The sequence below is a fragment of the Manacus candei genome, unplaced genomic scaffold (genome assembly GCF_025592945.1).
Source record: "Manacus candei isolate 608988 ecotype Guabito, Panama unplaced genomic scaffold, ASM2559294v1 h1tg000121l, whole genome shotgun sequence".
NCBI lineage: Eukaryota > Metazoa > Chordata > Aves > Passeriformes > Pipridae > Manacus > Manacus candei.
Window position 1 is genome coordinate 490619 of NW_026138169.1, and position 18439 is coordinate 509057.

Sequence of the window (18439 nt, forward strand, 5' to 3'; positions counted from 1 at the left end):
GCATCTGCAGGCACAAGGGACTCATACAACTGCGATTTTCCTCCAGCCCTCGTGAAAGGGACTTCCAGGATACTCTTGGGAATGTACCAGCTCTCCTGCTGGAGCTTTTCTATGGAATATTTGAACACAAAGGGTAAAACTAAAGTCAGGTCTGTTCTGGAGTATGTTACACTTGTGCAAAACTCCGTTCTTCTGTTTATTTTCTGTTCTGGAAAGCACAGTCTGGGGTTCCTGGGCACTTCCTATTGAGTGATTCCATGAAAATAATTTTGTACTGAAAGGGGAAAGGAGCTGTCTGTGGGAGGTCAGGTGTCCATGATAAAAGCTTTATGCTTTTCAGTCAGATAAGCCTTAAAATATCTCACAGTGTATAGGAATGCCTGGCTTCTAAAAGTCACCAGCTGAGTCTTAGAGGCTCCTTTGAAGAGCTGTTTTCAGGCAGGCAAATTGCCCCCCAGGAGGGACTCTGTGCCTGCTCTCCCGTGGCTCCAAGGGATCTCTGGCCCTTCACGCCGGCACCGAGATTTTCTCGGGAAGGGCCTCAGATCCCCGGACCAGTCTGGGACACAGGCAAGATCCCCCTGCATTTTGGGACCAAATTGGCCCCCTGGAGGGACAGTGCTGTTGGTGCCCCCCGGGTTGGGGCACCCCGAGGACTCCAGCGCGCACCGAAAGGATTATTCGGGGAGATCCTCGGGGTGCCCGGCCCTGGGGAGCTCAAAGCAAGGTCCCTGCCATGGATTCAGGCATTGCTGAGAGTATCCCAGGGGTCCCTGTCCCTGCTAGACAGGGAGCTCTCTAATGGGCTGTAATTGGGTTCTAAAAGCGGTGCTCCAAGTGCCAAACAAGTGTGGGATTGGGATTAAGAAATGAGCAGTGAGGGTGCAATTGGCTGTTTTCTCTGGAATGTGACTGTGAGAGCTGCAGGAGTGCCAGGTGTGTGTTCCAGTCCCCAGCATTTGGTTTGCACGTGTCCTGGTCAGACACAAGTACAATTTCCTCAGTCCTGAACACAGCAGAATGAGAATTATGGACTGGCAGTGTTAAGGTGATTGGTGTGACAGGGGTCAAACTGGGAAAACATTGGGGAATTCCTCAGTTTGTGTTTTTGCCAAACTCACCCAAACCTCTGCTAGGAAGTGATGGGCTGGAAAAGTTGAGGCAGAAATGGAATTGAAAACTGGGGCTCTTGACACTGTAATTGCTGAAACTAAATGTGTCCAAGCAGCAGCTCTTGTTGTGCAGGGAATAACTCCTGTCAGCAGCAAGGCCCTGACTGAAGTGGCAGCTGCAGTTGTTCCTGTGGTGTGGGCCAGTGGAACTGCAGGAGAGTGGAAGAGGGCAGAACCTGTAGGTATTACCCCTGATGTGGGATCTCTATGGGTAAGGCCAACCCAGTATCCTTTAAAATCAGAATGCCAGACTGGATTGGTTGCAGGAACAGCTAAATTGGCTCCTCCTGGTTTGCTTGTAGGACGTGAATGCAAGAACCTGCCAAGAAAACCAGTGGACAAGATGATTGATTAGTGCAGGACCTGAGAGAAGCACCTTGAATGACAACCTGGAGGAGTTTCCAGTATTGGATTTAAAAGATGGCCTTTGCATCTCCTTGAGCAAGGAAAGCCAAGAAAGCTTTGCTTTTGCAGGAGAAAATGGGGCAAGCAGGCAGGAAGAAGAGAAGCCCCGTGACTCCTCCCTGAGCCCCAGACAGCCCATGAACTGCCTTGCTGGGAATGGTGGGACGGGCTGGACTCTGCATTGCTCCCTCGGGATGTGTGGTAAGACTGTTATGGCGACTTTTTGAATAGATGGTGCAAGGGCAGCCTTTAAGCAGCTGAAGCATTCCCTGAGGAGAGCTCTGGGTCTGCCAGATGTGTCAGAACTGTTGGAAGCATCTTTGGTGGGGAGGGCAAACAAAGGCCAAGGTGTGCAGTGACCCCCCTGAGAAGGGACTTTCAGTTAATGGCATCCCTGATGGTGAACTTTGTGGGCTGTTCCCCCTGTAGGGCAGGTGATAGTCCCAGCTCCAGTTATGGGAAAAATGGTTAAAAGGGAGCCCCAAAAGCTGGAAGTCCTCCTGGAGGCTCCTGGCAAAGAGAGTTTGCTGCGTTCCCCCTGACAGAAGGACAGTGATAGCTTTTGAGTGCTGGTAGATCCTTTTAATAGATAGCCTTGAGTGTGTCCTTGTTGCACCAGTAGGACTTATCAAAGTCCCCATATTCCAGGAGATAGACACATTAAAGTTTAAAATATTCTTCCTAATCCTTTGTTGGCTTGAGGCTCTCCCCTCAGGAACTGCAGGAACTCCTGGTGCCGCCTGGGCCGATGGATTGGACGCCCCAGCCCCTCCGTTCCTGCCCAGCCACTGGGGCCGTGTCCAGTGGTGGCACTGCCAGCCCTGCAGGTGAAGTGGGAAGGGCCTTTGCAGGTCTTGTGGGTCACATTTATAGCAGGTAAAGTTGCAGAAAAAGGACCTGGGGTCTGTTATTCTTGAGTTCAGAAAGCTCCTTTTGATTGGTGAGCAGGACAAAGTGGATCCTTAAGAGTTCCCATCCGTGTTTGTGTCTCAGCCTGTGTTAGGATTCAGGGCTGTAGCTGTTGTTGTCACTGAGGAGTCAAACTGTGCTTTAAATAATGAGACCCTGGCCTGATGGCCCAGTGTTAAGAAAAAAGGGGGAATGCTCTCTGAGTGTTGAGATGTAACAAGGGCTAATCCTTTTTGCAGTGGGATGGAGCCTGGAAAGTGCACAGAGCTGAGCCCAGGGATTGAAAGGGACCAAGCAAGGGAGGTGAAGAAAGAAGGAAGAAGGGAAGTGAGGCAGCAGGCAAGCAGCACCAAGTTGCTGTGTAAGCAGGTGAGTTGTGGTGAGGTTCCTCAGGCAGGCACTGAGGACTTGGAGGGCTCCAGACAGAGCAGACCTGGGAAGGCCCTCGGTGAAGCCCCTTGGAAACCTTCTAAGGGTAGTTGTGTATGGTGATAAGTGTTGGGAAATGTCCTGAATGTGGAACAGGAATGCAGGGAAGGAAAATGAGCCCTCCTGTAATGCTGACCCCTCCCATCAGCTGCAGTGGAGACACCTCCGTGTGCCCTTTGGGAGCGGATTGCCAGGACCCCCGTGGGGCTGGGATCATGGCAGGGTGTTGTAAGCAAGGAATGCCTGGCTTCTAAAAGTCACCAGCTGAGTCTTAGAGGCTCCTTTGAAGAGCTGTTTTCAGGCAGGCAAATTGCCCCCCAGGAGGGACTCTGTGCCTGCTCTCCCGTGGCTCCAAGGGATCTCTGGCCCTTCACGCCGGCACCGAGATTTTCTCGGGAAGGGCCTCAGATCTCCGGACCAGTCTGGGACACAGGCAAGATCCCCCTGCAGTTTAGGACCAAATTGGCCCCCTGGAGGGACAGTGCTGTTGGTGCCCCCCGGGTTGGGGCACCCCGAGGACTCCAGCGCGCACCGAAAGGATTATTCGGGGAGATCCTCGGGGTGCCCGGCCCTGGGGAGCTCAAAGCAAGGTCCCTGCCATGGATTCAGGCATTGCTGAGAGTATCCCAGGGGTCCCTGTCCCTGCTAGACAGGGAGCTCTCTAATGGGCTGTAATTGGGTTCTAAAAGCGGTGCTCCAAGTGCCAAACAAGTGTGGGATTGGGATTAAGAAATGAGCAGTGAGGGTGCAATTGGCTGTTTTCTCTGGAATGTGACTGTGAGAGCTGCAGGAGTGCCAGGTGTGTGTTCCAGTCCCCAGCATTTGGTTTGCACATGTCCTGCTCAGACACAGGTCCAACTTGCTCAGTCCTTAACCCAAGAGAGGGAGAATTATGGACTGGCAGTGTTAAGGTGATTGGTGTGACAGGGGTCAAACTGGGAAAACATTGGGGAATTCCTCAGTTGGTCTGTTTGCCAAACTAACCCAAACCTGTGCTAGGAAGAGATGGACTGGGGTCTCTGATCTCCTGGGCAGTTGTTTTGCATGACCCTGGGAGCCTCTGGGATTAGACTGGCCTGGGCAGACAGGGAGCAGTTTGTCCTGTGGAGCTGGGCTGGGTTTGTTGAGGATGCCTTGGGAGGCAGGGCTGGAGAGGCTCCTCTGTTGGCTGTAGTGGTGGAAGGTTGTAGCAGCAGGGCTGGAGCCTTCGCCCTCCTGCTCCCCCCGTGAGCCCCGACGGGCCCGTGCCCTTGGCAATGGAGGGCCCCCCATTGCTGAGTCAGCGGTTCCGGGGGCCAGGAGGGATGGGATCAGGATGCCGAGCTCCGCCCAGGGCCAGGGCTGCCAGTGTTCAACCATGGAGGGAACTGAAAGCACAGTGAGATGGAGGCCAAGCTGCAGCACAGGGATGGGTGAGAAAAGACCCTAGTCCTCAGGTGGAGCTTTGAATTCCCTGGAAAAATGGATCCTGTCAGATGGATCAGGCCCTTGTGGGTGCTGGAGCAGAGGCCTCTCTCATTTTTGGTCACCCTGAAAGGTTGCAAGGACAGCAAGTTCTGACTGCAGGATGAGGTGGCAAACAAAGTGAAGTGGTCCAGAGAAAAGCTGAGGCTAAAATTGGCCCTGTGCCAGAGCAGCCTCGTGCAGTGCTTGTTGCTGTTCCTGAGTGTCCCATTGCAGTGGATATTTCCAAGGGTGCCTTGTGCTGGGGAGCACTGGGGCAGTTCCCTTTCCCTGGGCAGGGCAGGCAGGGCACGTTTCCCCCCTCGAGGGTGGCTCCACAGTCCCCCCCCTGTGCCCTGGGAGCGTGGCAGAACACCTGGACCCACTGTCCTTGCCAGAGAGGGCACAAGGGATGGTTGGATGGGGGAGGGAATGGCTCAGGGAGTACAAGCACCATTACAATGAGTAGGGCAACACCTGGAAAGGAAGAAGGGGAGTTAATCCAGACAAAATCCAAGCACCTGCCCAACCTGTGATATTTTTAGGAACTCAGTGGTGCTGTGGTCCCCAGGAAGTATTGCCCAGGACTAGGCAGGAGACTTCAGGCTCTGTCACCCCCAGAGCAAGTGTCCAGGGGCAGGCAGTGGGGAGGCAGCTCTGTTGTTGAGGATGGGGTTATTTTCTCTGCTTTATTTTGTCTCCAGAGATGTTCTTCCCGTTAATCCAAACTGACTCCATCTCCTAACTCTCTGAAGAGGTTTTCTGCTTTTTGTGGGAGGGTAAGGTTTGGGTTCTAACTATAGAAGAGCCAACAAAATAAAGGCTTTGTGGCAAACAAATGGTGTCTCCCAAACTCTTTGTACTTCAAATAGATGCCTTTATTCTTAGTTTTTTCTTATTGGTATTCTCAAGGTACTTGATACCCTGTCTACAGTTATTTATTTTGGCTTCTCTTTTTTATTTGTTACAGAGTTGATGTGACTGACTTCTTTTTGAAATGCAGCAGTGCTCTCAAGGATATTTCCCCCCCACTCCTGGGCTTGTGCAGGGCTGTTGAGTCCGTGTGTGCCACTGTTCTTGTCCCAGGGGGACCGAGTGACATTTGGAACCAAACCTGGGGACTTGAACTCTAGGAATGTTTCTGTGTCTTTGAATTTTAAATTGCACATGAAGCAGAAATATGTTTGTGTTTTCCAGGTTATATTGTCATGAAAATAGAAATGCATCATTGGATCTTACTCCTCTGAGGGCAAACCACCAGACTGATCATTTCTTAGTCCATCAGACCCAGTGCCAGGAACTCAGAGGGGTGTTTGTGTGCAAATGTGCTGAGTGGTGGTGGCCCCCGTGAGACTGTGACCAGCTGGAAATGTGTGTGTGTGTGTGTGCAGAGCTGGGCTGGATCCCTTGGGATTTGGCTCCCAGATCCCCCCCAGCCTTCAGGAAAACCAGAGGCCACCGAACCCTGAGGGAAGGGAGTCCCATTTGCAGAAGGGTTTGTAGATTGGGGAAAAGCTCTCCAGAACAAAGCCTGTGTTCCAAACCCCTTCAGGCCAAAGTCAAGGAGCACAAACCCTGGAGTCATCAAGTTATGAAGTTTGGTTCAAACCATTTCCTAATAAGTCAGTTTTAATGAAGTGTTAAAAGGAGAACTTAAATAAGGGTAATTTCTGATGGAGAATAATGGGAAGAAGTGGTTTAAGTTAACTAAACATGTTTTATATCAGTCCATGGTTATTTAATTGAGCATTGTTTGGAATTTTTCTTTTTGCATTCGTTCCTGGTGTGCTTTTCTCTATCTAAGGGATGTTTGGAGGCCTTTTTGATTGCTTGAAGGTTTTTAATGTCAGTGCTGGATTGGGGTGGACAGTCATTGTAACATGATTTAGAGTTGGATGCATTTTATTCTGTGTGCCCTGTTTGATGTCTCGTGTTCAGCGAGTGACTGGTCAGAGTTTGGCCCAAGCCTTTGTTTTTCAGGTGAAAAACCCGAAGGGGGAATTGTAGTTGCAGCTTTGCCCTTGAGCTGCAGCTGGAGCCTGGCCAAAGAACAAGGCAAAGCTCCCTGGGGAAGGAAGGGGGAGCCAGAGAAGAAAAGCAGCTGCAGCCAGAAAGGTGGGTTTGGACGGGAGAAGAGGGGCTGTGACCCAGCAAGGGGCTCTGGAGGGCTCTGGGGTCCCTGTAATGGCTCTGGGGTCCCTGTAATGGCTCTGGGGTCTCTATAGGGGCTCTGGGGTCTCTATAGGGGCTCTGGAGGGCTCTGGGGTCCCTATAATGGCTCTGGGGTCTCTGTAGGGACTCTGGGGTTTCTATCGTGGCTCTGGGGTCCCTATAATGGCTCTGGGGTCCCTGTAATGGCTCTGGGGTCCCTCTCCTGGTTCTGGGGTCCCTCTCCTGGTTCTGGGGTCCCTCTCCTGGCTCGGGGTCCCTCTCCTGGCTCGGGGTCCCTCTCCTGGCTCGGGGTCCCTCTCCCTGCCGGCACAGGAGCTGCTGCCGCCCCAGCAAGAGGCAGAGGAGTCGCTGCCCAGAAGCAAGAACTCACTGAGAGCTGAACTGGGGCCGTGTGGGCAGGGCCAGAGGGGAGCAAAGGAAGGGATTTGTTGCTAAGAAAAGAAATAAAGTTTGGGTCATTTGTTGGGGAGATTTGTGTCAGTTTCTGATCATTTTTGGGGGTTATTTTTAGTGAGTTTCTGGTCATTTTTGGGGGAGATTTGGGTCAGTTTCTGGTCATTTTTCGGGATGATTTGGGTGAGTTTTGGGTTTATTTTTGTGGTAATTTTGGGTCAGTTTCTGGTCATTTTTTGGGGTGATTGGGCTGACTTTTGGGTCATTTTTTTGGGGAGATTTGGGTGAGTCTTGGTATCAGTGTTTTGGGATTTTGGGGTCAGTTTCTGGTCATATTTGGGGCTGATTTTGTATCATTTTGGGTCAGTTTTGGGGGGGGTTTTTTGCATTTTTAGGTCAGGTTTTGGGCCAATTTGGAGTTAGTTTTTGAGGTGATTTGGGCCAGTTTTGTGTCAGTTCTGGATCAATTTTTGGAGTGAATTGGATCAGTTTTTGTGTCACTTTTTGGGGAGATTTGGGTGAGTTCTGGGTCATTTTTGGGGAGATTTGAATCAGTTTCTGGTAGTTTTTTGGGGAGACTTGGGTGAGTTCTGGGTCTCTCCTGATTGTAATTCCTTCAGGCTCCTCTCCTGATTTTAATTTTTTTAGTCCCCTATCCTGATTTTAATTTTTTTAGTCCCCTCTCCTGATTGTTATTGTATTAGTCCCCTGTCCTGATTTTAATTTTTTCAGGCTCCTCTTCTGATTTTAATTTTTTTAGGCTCCTCTCCTGATTTTTATTGTATTAGTCCCGTGTCCTGATTTTAATTTTTTCAGGCTCCTCTCCTGTTTTTAATTTTTTTAGGCTCTTCTCCTGATTGTAATTTTTTTAGGCTCTTCTCTTGATTTTAATTCTCTTAGGTTCTTCTCCTGATTTTAATTCTCTTGGGCTCTCCTCCTGATTTTTATATTTTTAGACTCTTCTCCTGATTTTCATTTTTTTTAGGCTCTTCCCCTGATTTTCATTTTTTTTTTAGGCTCTTCTCCTGATTTTAATTCTCTTAGGAGAAGAGCCTAGAGAATTAAAACCAGGAGAAGAGCCTAATTACACAAGTAAATTTTCAAACCACCAGCAATCACAAGCCAATTATCCGATTTCCCAAAAGAACTACACGAACAAATACGGTTATAAAACAACAAAAAAAATGCCATAAGTAAAAAATCGCATAGCAACAGTGCCCCCTGGTGACAGAGAAAAGGAATTGCACATAAATTTGAGATGAAATACTGCCACCTGCTGACGGAAAACAGGAACTGCATTGAAAAAATTTTGAACAGCGCATGCGCAGTCGTTGGCAAAACGCCGGCGATCACGTGGTAAGTAAGGGCAGGCAGGAGAGGGACCGGCGACGCATGCGCAGTGGCTCTCGTGCCGGTGCAGCGCTCCCTGCTCGAGTTAAGGGCCGGTTCCGGCGGCAGGGCGGGACTCGCGGTCTCCCGTCTGTCCCGGGGTGTGCGGGAGGGGAATAACGTGAAGATTTCTTGGGGTGAAAGCGCAGAAATTAGCGAGGAGGGACGCTAATTTGGGTAAACTCGGTCACCGGAAGTAGTGAGCGACCGGAAGTCCTCCAAGGCCCCGGCCCGGAAGTCCGCCAAGCCCATAGCAAAGATGGCGCCACCAGGACCGGAACGACCACACTAAAGATGGCGGCCCCTGCCCGGAAGTTTGCCAAGCCCACAGTAAAGATGGCGCCGCCAGGACCGGAACGACCACACTAAAGATGGCGGCGAGAGGCTTCCGCCGCGACCCGGACCCCCACCCCGCGCCCGCAGCGCCGTCTCGCCGCGCTGCTTCCCGCTGCGGGGACAGGGCGGGCGCGGGCGGCAGGTTCGTGGGCGGCGGCAGGCACCGGCGCCGGCAGCCCCCGTCTCGGGGCCGCGGCGCGCGAGGACCGCATGGCGCGCACGTCGCGCCGCCCTCTCGCCCCGCTCTCTCGCCCCGCTCCGCTCCCGCCCCTGCCCCCGCTTCTGCCCCCGCTTCTGCCCCGCTCGCTCCCGCCGTGCCCTGGAGATGCTATCGGGGCTGCGCCGCCGCCTTCCCCCCCCGGAAGCGACCCACGGCGGCAGATTCGACGGAGATCGACCCCGGGGTAAGCTGGGCGCGTCCAAAGGCGCCGCGGGTCTCGCCAAGGAGGGGAGGGGGGGGGGGGGGAGGCGCGCGGCTGCAGTGCCGTTCCCGGCCGTGTCCGCCAGGCGGCGACTGTGAGGCAGGGCCCGGCGCTCGGCGGCGCTCTTGCAAGCGACGCCCCTGGCAAAGCGGCGCTGCTTGGGCACTGCCGGCCTTCCCCCGGAGTGCCCGGGCTGGCCCAGCACCTGGCCGAACCTCTTAGGGAAGAGGCAAGGAACAACTGCGCTTCTTCTGCCCTTTCTTTAGCCCGGGACTGGAACACAGACAAAATCAAGGGGCTCTTGGACCTGTGCAGGCTCCGAGCAGTTTTCAGCCTTCCTTAGCAGAGCATTCTCACCCTCCGAAAAGCTGAAAGGCTTTAACAGCTGGACACGCGCCTGCAGCTGTGCAGATTAATGTAGTTTCTTTTAGGAAATGAAGGGGAAGTTTTCCTGTTGGGAGCCTAAATACCGAGTCTACTCTGCTTTTTCAATCAGGTGACGAAGCTTATGGAAGAAAAGAACAAAGGCCTCGAGGTGAGTACATTCTACCGAGTTCTGCTTTTCTGGCATCGGTTTGGGAAAATCACGTGAAATTCTAAAAAGCTTCTCTCCGTGTTTTCTAGTTGTTTTTTCAGCCTTGCTCTAAGTTTCATGTAGAAAAGGGCATAGAATTATTAGAACAGACAAACTAGACTTCCTCGGGAGAGATGGAAGAAAAGTCTGCTGATTCCAGTTCTGCTTTTCTTGTCTTCCCTTCGACTGTCGTTTTCTCTCCCCTGCTGTTCAAATAGGCTGCAGTTAATTGCTCTGCTGAAGAGTTTGCTGTCCTAAGTGTCTGTCAAATTGATGCCTTCAACTCAAGACAGCACCTGCTCCTTAGTTACAAAAAGTTCCTCACAGGAAATTTTCAGGCGTGCCCATAAATCTCCTCGCTGTTTGTTTGGGAGAACAGGCTTTTCTCGTCTGTAACAGAACAGTCGTGTCATCTGCTCTGGAATGCTGGTGGCAATCTAGTCAGAAGAGGACCCCGTGCTTCACTAATTTTCCCTTTTTGTTGTTGGGGGTGACTTCTTCCCAGGCATGTTATTCTTGACCCCCCGGGGCAAACGGAGGTGTCAGCGTCAGGAGCCATCCTAACTGAGGCCCTGGGAGGTCAGTGCTTTTTGTGTGACTGGACGGTGAAGCTGTCTGTGGGAATGACCTGGCTATGGCTCAGTGTAGTCCTAATTAAGGTGTCTTTTACTCCGTGTTCCCAGGCTGCCTCTTTCCCTTCGGTCGCCGTGGGTGTGCCGGACGCCTCTGGCAGGACTAACCCTGTGGCTTTTATGTCCAGCGTGCTGTGCTGTGTGTGCCTGCAGGTAAGAAAAGCTGGGAGTGCAGTCCCTCTGCTTTGGTTGCTGTGTCTCTTTGGGAGTGATTTTGGAGGGGAATGCCAGAGCGATTTGGTTTGAAGGGGACCTTCAAAGGCCAGCCTGTCTTCCGTGGGCAGGGACACCTTCCACTGTCCCCGGTTGCTGCGAGTCCCGTCCAGCCTGGCCTGGAACACTTGCAGGGATGGGGCAGGCTCAGCTTCCCTGTGCAGTGTGCTCTGATATCTCTCCACTGGCATCCTGAAAAATTTTGTCAGCACGTTTTGTGTGACAATGGTAAGCGGGACCTGGGTGAAAATTGGGGTTCTCTGAGGTGCAGAGGGAAAGAATTCTCCTTTGAAGTCCAATGTAATTCAGTTTTGCACGAGTCTTGTCTGACTTATGTTTGAATTGCTTTCTATTCTAGGCAGTTCTTTTAAATTAAACTTTTGTGTCTCCCCCCCAGTATCTTGTACAAGACAAAGCTACCTTTCCTCGTGGGAACGGACTGGCCGGGCTTTGGCAATCTGGCCCCTCGAAAGACTAAGTGACCTCTTCCAACAGGGGAAGACTTTCTGGCAAGCGGTGCCAGGAAGAACTGGAGTTTCTGGAGAATAAAAGCTGGAAGCGTGCCCCTGAAAATCCCCAGCCCTGGGTGGTCAGTGGTCTGACTTGCACGGACCGGTGGCCTTGGCCAGGAGCGGTCCTGCGGGAAGCGCCTTTGCCCAGGCTGTAATTTTAATTTCCCTTGGATGCTTGGCAAAGCCCCTCTGGGTGAGCCCCAGTGCCTGGCAGGAGCAGAGCGGGCTTCCAGGGAGGTATTCACCTGGTCAGCGTCAGGAACCATCCTACCTGAGGCCTCGGTGAGTGCTTTTTGGACGACTGGACGGTGAAGCTGTCTGTGGGAATGACCTGGCTATGGCTCAGTGTAGTCCTAATTAAGGTGTCTTTTACTCCGTGTTCCCAGGCTGCCTCTTTCCCTTCGGTCGCCATGGGTGTGCCGGACGCCTCTGGCAGGACTAACCCTGTGGCTTTTATGTCCAGCGTGCTGTGCTGTGTGTGCCTGCAGGTAAGAAAAGCTGGGAGTGCAGTCCCTCTGCTTTGGTTGCTGTGTCTCTTTGGGAGTGATTTTGGAGGGGAATGCCAGAGCGATTTGGTTTGAAGGGGACCTTCAAAGGCCAGCCTGTCTTGCGTGGGCAGGGACACCTTCCACTGTCCCCGGTTGCTGCGAGTCCCGTCCAGCCTGGCCTGGAACACTTGCAGGGATGGGGCAGGCTCAGCTTCCCTGTGCAGTGTGCTCTGATATCTCTCCACTGGCATCCTGAAAAATTTTGTCAGCACGTTTTGTGTGACAATGGTAAGCGGGACCTGGGTGAAAATTGGGGTTCTCTGAGGTGCAGAGGGAAAGAATTCTCCTTTGAAGTCCAATGTAATTCAGTTTTGCACGAGTCTTGTCTGACTTATGTTTGAATTGCTTTCTATTCTAGGCAGTTCTTTTAAATTAAACTTTTGTGTCTCCCCCCCAGTATCTTGTACAAGACAAAGCTACCTTTCCTCGTGGGAACGGACTGGCCGGGCTTTGGCAATCTGGCCCCTCGAAAGACTAAGTGACCTCTTCCAACAGGGGAAGACTTTCTGGCAAGCGGTGCCAGGAAGAACTGGAGTTTCTGGAGAATAAAAGCTGGAAGCGTGCCCCTGAAAATCCCCAGCCCTGGGTGGTCAGTGGTCTGACTTGCACGGACCGGTGGCCTTGGCCAGGAGCGGTCCTGGGGAAGCGCCTTTGCCCAGGCTGTAATTTTAATTTCCCTTGGATGCTTGGCAAAGCCCCTCTGGGTGAGCCCCAGTGCCTGGCAGGAGCAGAGCGGGCTTCCAGGGAGGTATTCACCTGGTCAGCGTCAGGAACCATCCTACCTGAGGCCTCGGTGAGTGCTTTTTGGACGACTGGACGGTGAAGCTGTCTGTGGGAATGACCTGGCTATGGCTCAGTGTAGTCCTAATTAAGGTGTCTTTTACTCCGTGTTCCCAGGCTGCCTCTTTCCCTTCGGTCGCCGTGGGTGTGCCGGACGCCTCTGGCAGGACTAACCCTGTGGCTTTTATGTCCAGCGTGCTGTGCTGTGTGTGCCTGCAGGTAAGAAAAGCTGGGAGTGCAGTCCCTCTGCTTTGGTTGCTGTGTCTCTTTGGGAGTGATTTTGGAGGGGAATGCCAGAGCGATTTGGTTTGAAGGGGACCTTCAAAGGCCAGCCTGTCTTCCGTGGGCAGGGACACCTTCCACTGTCCCCGGTTGCTGCGAGTCCCGTCCAGCCTGGCCTGGAACACTTGCAGGGATGGGGCAGGCTCAGCTTCCCTGTGCAGTGTGCTCTGATAGCTCTCCACTGGCATCGTGAAAAATGTTGTCAGCGTGTTTTGTTGGACGACGGTAAGCAGGACCTGGGTGAAAAGGACATTCTCTGAGGTGCTGGGAGAAGGAGGACTCGTGCGGGCACCTCCAGAGACAGCGGGAACGGGAGCGTGCTGCGGAGGAGGGAAATTCCAGGGGGTGGGTGCCGAGAAATTTGTCCTTCCCTCGCCCTGTGCTCTGCACTTAGCAGTGGGTCAAGTGCAGAAGTTTCCTGGGGACCCTGGGAAATGATGCCGGGTCTGCCAAGAAAAGTGGGGCCAAAGGAGCAGGACCTGGGTCTGCCAGCGTGGGAGAAACAAGGGACGGGTCATCCTCTGCCTCCAGGAGGGAGGGCAGCAGGAAAGGCCACGGACTAAAGCACTGAAGTGCCGTTCCCCAGGGAGCCCCTGCCCAGACCTGAACTTGCTTCTGCACTTGCTGTCCCTTTCCCAGCGGAGCCGAAGCGTCGGGTGCGGCTGCCGGGGGGATGGAGCTGCCAAGGACAAGCTGGGAGGGTGTTTGCGAGGGAAGGGGGTAGAAGGAGCTCTTGATGTGCTTTGTTTACTTCTTCATCCCACAGAATTGCCACGAGAGGAAATACTTCAGAGGGGCTTCCCTCCAGATAAGGCCTGAAGATGCCAGGAGGTTTCAGCCGGGAGGAAAGGAGCTGTGGAAGAAAAGCAGCCTAAAAACAGCCAGTGGGGATCATCAGGTTTTCCAGCCAAGAAGAACAAGGAGAGAGATGAGGGAATCGGGTTCCAATTCCTAATGCTTTGGTGGGTGCAGGAATGATTTCTGTGTGTTTTCCAGTCCCTTTGGATTCCTGAGATGATTTTAAAATGATGGCTTTAGCAATCAACTAAATCGCAGATGTTGTTTTTGAGAGGAAATGATGCCAAAGAAATGCAGAGTTTTGGGTCAGTTTTGGGGATGATTTGGGTCAGTTTTTGGGGTCAGTTTGGGGTCATTGTTTGGGGTGATTTGGGTCAGCTTTTGGGATGATTGGGGTCAGTTTTGGGTCAGCTTTTGGGATGATTGGGGTCAGTTTTGGGTCAGCTTTTGGGATGATTGGGGTCAGTTTTGGGTCAGCTTTTGGGATGATTGGGGTCAGGTTTTGGGGTCAGTTTTGGGTCAGCTTTTGGGGTGATTTGGGTCGGTTTTGGGTCAATTTTTGGGGAGCACTGGGTGTTACTGGGTGTTGTTGAGGAGCACTGGGTGTTACTGGGGTGTACTGGGGAGCACTGGGTGTTACTGAGGGTTGTTGGGGAGCACTGGGTGTTACTGGGGAGCACTGGGAGAGAAAATGAAAAATAAAGAGAATAAAAAATAAACGAAGTAAAGAAGGAAATATAAAAAAGAAAATTTAAAAAAAAAGGCAAAAAAACTAAAAAGGAAATAAAATGAAAATGAAATAAAAGAGAGAAAAAAAAAAAAGAAACCCCTTCTTGGGCACCCCGTTTCCTCTCCTCCCCCCCCCCGAACCGTAAATTGCGGGGTCATCACCCCTAAAATGTGAGAAGGGGACCCCGAAATGTGGGTGAGGGAACCCCAGGGAGCCGGAAAAGTGGAGGGGGAGCCGCAGTAAGAAAGCGAAGCCGGGCGGTCGGGCGGCGGGGTGGGGGGGGTGGGGTGGGGGGGGCGCATGCGCAGTCGTTGGCAAGACGCCGGCGATCACGTGGTAAGTAAGGGCAGGCAGGAGAGGGACCGGCGACGCATGCGCAGTGGCTCTCGTGCCGGTGCAGCACTCCCTGCTCGAGTTAAGGGCCGGTTCCGGCGGCAGGGCGGGACTCGCGGTCTCCCGTCTGTCCCGGGGTGTGCGGGGGGGGAATAACGTGAATTTCTCCTGATTTTAATTCTCTTGGGCTCTTGTCCTGATTTTAATTTTTTTAAGGCTCTTGTCCTGATTTTAATTTTTTTAAGGCTCTTGTCCTGATTTTAATTTTTTGAAGGCTCTTGTCCTGATTTTAATTTTTTGAAGGCTCTTCTCCTAAATTTAATTTTTTTAAGGCTCTTGTCCTGATTTTAATTCTCTTGGTTCAAACCATTTCCTAATAAGTCAGTTTTAATGAAGTGTTTTCCAGTCCCTTTGGATTCCTGAGATGATTTTAAAATGATGGCTTTAGCAATCAACTAAATCGCAGATGTTGTTTTTGAGAGGAAATGATGCCAAAGAAATGCAGAGAGAGAGCATGGAATCATCCTGGGATCCTGGAGTGGTTTGGGTTGGAAAGGATCTCAGGGATCATCTCCTTCCACCCCCTGCCACAGGCAGGGACACCTTCTAATAGACCTCCAGCCTGGCCTTGGCCACTTGCAGGGATGGGGCAGCCACAACTTCTCTGTGCCAGGCCACCTCCCCACCCTCCCAGGGAAGAATGTCTCCCTTCTGTGCAATCTTTCCCTTTCTTCTCTGCAGGAAGTGGGCTGGGACAAGGGAATTGGCTCCCACGAGGCCGAGGATCAGAGCGGGCTGTGCACAGGGGACAACTTCCACTTCCGAACGGGGAAGGGCCCCTTCGTGCCCACCCCTGGCAAACTGGGACAGAGTAACATCTGCCTGCAGCTGGCTGGAGTTCCCGTTGGCTCTGGGCTTTCAGCCCGCCGGGGCTGCGGCGGGAGCCGCGCGGAGGGAACGGGGGGCGGGGCCGCGCCGAGGGCCGGGGCCGGGCTGAGCGGGCGGGGCGGGGCTGAGCGGGCGGGGCGGGGCCGCAGGGCCAGGCGGGCTGGGATTGGGCGGAGGCGCTCGAGTGCTGATTGGGCAGCGCTGCCGGCCCGCGGTATAAAGGGCCGGCGGGGCAGGTGGGGGCGGTTGTGTGTGGGGGCTGAGGGTGCGGCCCCGCTGCTGCCCGGGCTGCGGAGGGGAGAGCGCCTTGGCCGCTGGGTTTGTGCACCGGGGCAGCCGGGGGCGTTTAGGGGCGCGTTGTGCTGGGCGGCGGGGCCCGGGTAAGCCCCTTACCTGCCGGGTGCCCCCGGGGGGAGCCGTGGCATGGCTGTGGGTCCTGTGCTCTCTGGGTGTCTGAGGGTTTGCTTTGGGATCCCAAACCCTTTCCCCGTGCAGGGTTATGAGGCAAAGACTGCTTTAACTTGGTTTTTTGGTGCTGCGTTAATGCTTTTTGCTCGTTCTGTGTCCATTTGCAGCCTCGCTCGTGGAGGCGAGTTGTGCTTCCTGCTGGGAGAGAGAACGGCCTTGGGAAGCTGCTCCATGAGCCACAGCTGTGCCGAGCCCGGCAGTCTGTCCAGGTAAGAGCAGGGCTTCTACTGCCCGTGAGGAGCTGGGTTTGCTGTTGGAAGATAGAATGTGCCTATGCCTTTAAATGCAAGGACAGGCAGAAGCTGGGAGGGACCCTGAGCAGGTTTGGTGGCACGACAGCAGTTTGAAAAGACCTTGACTGTGGGAGAAATGTCCAGGAAAACGATTCCTTTTTGCAGGGAGGCAGTTTGTGAGGACAGGGGGGTTGCTGTGCTCTCTAGCAAAACTACTGACCTTGGGATGTCTAGGGTGGGAAGATGTTGGCCACGTGTGGGCTGGTGCAAAAGTGTGTGGGTGCCTGTGTGTGACAGCCGTGGGTGTGCAGGAAGGGGGGTTCTGGTGCCATTGGAGCTGCCAGGGAGCCAAAAGGGGCACGGTTGTCTGAAAAAGGCAAAAAGTCTCAGTCTCTGTTGACACGTGTACCAAAGGAGATGCAAATTTTCCCTTTCTCGTTGCAGACTTCGCAAAGCTCCCCAGGAAAGGAAGCTTTATATTCCTCCCCAGCTTTATGCTAAAGGTTTCCTTCCTCCTGTCTCAGCACCCTTTCTGCTGTTGGGAGAGCACGAGGTGGATGGAGAGGATCCCCAGGCATCTGCAGGCACAAGGGACTCATACAACTGCGATTTTCCTCCAGCCCTCGTGAAAGGGACTTCCAGGATACTCTTGGGAATGTACCAGCTCTCCTGCTGGAGCTTTTCTATGGAATATTTGAACACAAAGGGTAAAACTAAAGTCAGGTCTGTTCTGGAGTATGTTACACTTGTGCAAAACTCCGTTCTTCTGTTTATTTTCTGTTCTGGAAAGCACAGTCTGGGGTTCCTGGGCACTTCCTATTGAGTGATTCCATGAAAATAATTTTGTACTGAAAGGGGAAAGGAGCTGTCTGTGGGAGGTCAGGTGTCCATGATAAAAGCTTTATGCTTTTCAGTCAGATAAGCCTTAAAATATCTCACAGTGTATAGGAATGCCTGGCTTCTAAAAGTCACCAGCTGAGTCTTAGAGGCTCCTTTGAAGAGCTGTTTTCAGGCAGGCAAATTGCCCCCCAGGAGGGACTCTGTGCCTGCTCTCCCGTGGCTCCAAGGGATCTCTGGCCCTTCACGCCGGCACCGAGATTTTCTCGGGAAGGGCCTCAGATCCCCGGACCAGTCTGGGACACAGGCAAGATCCCCCTGCATTTTGGGACCAAATTGGCCCCCTGGAGGGACAGTGCTGTTGGTGCCCCCCGGGTTGGGGCACCCCGAGGACTCCAGCGCGCACCGAAAGGATTATTCGGGGAGATCCTCGGGGTGCCCGGCCCTGGGGAGCTCAAAGCAAGGTCCCTGCCATGGATTCAGGCATTGCTGAGAGTATCCCAGGGGTCCCTGTCCCTGCTAGACAGGGAGCTCTCTAATGGGCTGTAATTGGGTTCTAAAAGCGGTGCTCCAAGTGCCAAACAAGTGTGGGATTGGGATTAAGAAATGAGCAGTGAGGGTGCAATTGGCTGTTTTCTCTGGAATGTGACTGTGAGAGCTGCAGGAGTGCCAGGTGTGTGTTCCAGTCCCCAGCATTTGGTTTGCACGTGTCCTGGTCAGACACAAGTACAATTTCCTCAGTCCTGAACACAGCAGAATGAGAATTATGGACTGGCAGTGTTAAGGTGATTGGTGTGACAGGGGTCAAACTGGGAAAACATTGGGGAATTCCTCAGTTTGTGTTTTTGCCAAACTCACCCAAACCTCTGCTAGGAAGTGATGGGCTGGAAAAGTTGAGGCAGAAATGGAATTGAAAACTGGGGCTCTTGACACTGTAATTGCTGAAACTAAATGTGTCCAAGCAGCAGCTCTTGTTGTGCAGGGAATAACTCCTGTCAGCAGCAAGGCCCTGACTGAAGTGGCAGCTGCAGTTGTTCCTGTGGTGTGGGCCAGTGGAACTGCAGGAGAGTGGAAGAGGGCAGAACCTGTAGGTATTACCCCTGATGTGGGATCTCTATGGGTAAGGCCAACCCAGTATCCTTTAAAATCAGAATGCCAGACTGGATTGGTTGCAGGAACAGCTAAATTGGCTCCTCCTGGTTTGCTTGTAGGACGTGAATGCAAGAACCTGCCAAGAAAACCAGTGGACAAGATGATTGATTAGTGCAGGACCTGAGAGAAGCACCTTGAATGACAACCTGGAGGAGTTTCCAGTATTGGATTTAAAAGATGGCCTTTGCATCTCCTTGAGCAAGGAAAGCCAAGAAAGCTTTGCTTTTGCAGGAGAAAATGGGGCAAGCAGGCAGGAAGAAGAGAAGCCCCGTGACTCCTCCCTGAGCCCCAGACAGCCCATGAACTGCCTTGCTGGGAATGGTGGGACGGGCTGGACTCTGCATTGCTCCCTCGGGATGTGTGGTAAGACTGTTATGGCGACTTTTTGA

General features: G+C 52.9%; 1 protein-coding gene across 2 annotated transcripts in view; it reads left to right on the top strand.

Annotated features, from left to right (window-relative positions):
* Positions 1 to 18439, top strand: part of LOC127462209 (uncharacterized) — a 77286-nt gene that overhangs the window by 34543 nt on the left and 24304 nt on the right. The window contains exons 1-2 of one of the 2 annotated variants that reach the window (XR_007900349.1): positions 1649 to 1778; positions 2280 to 2685. The gene's annotated coding sequence lies outside the window, so the exon portion shown is untranslated. Of the gene's footprint in view, positions 1779 to 2279; positions 18414 to 18439 lie in introns of those variants that run through there. The other variant, XR_007900352.1, reaches the window with a different exon arrangement.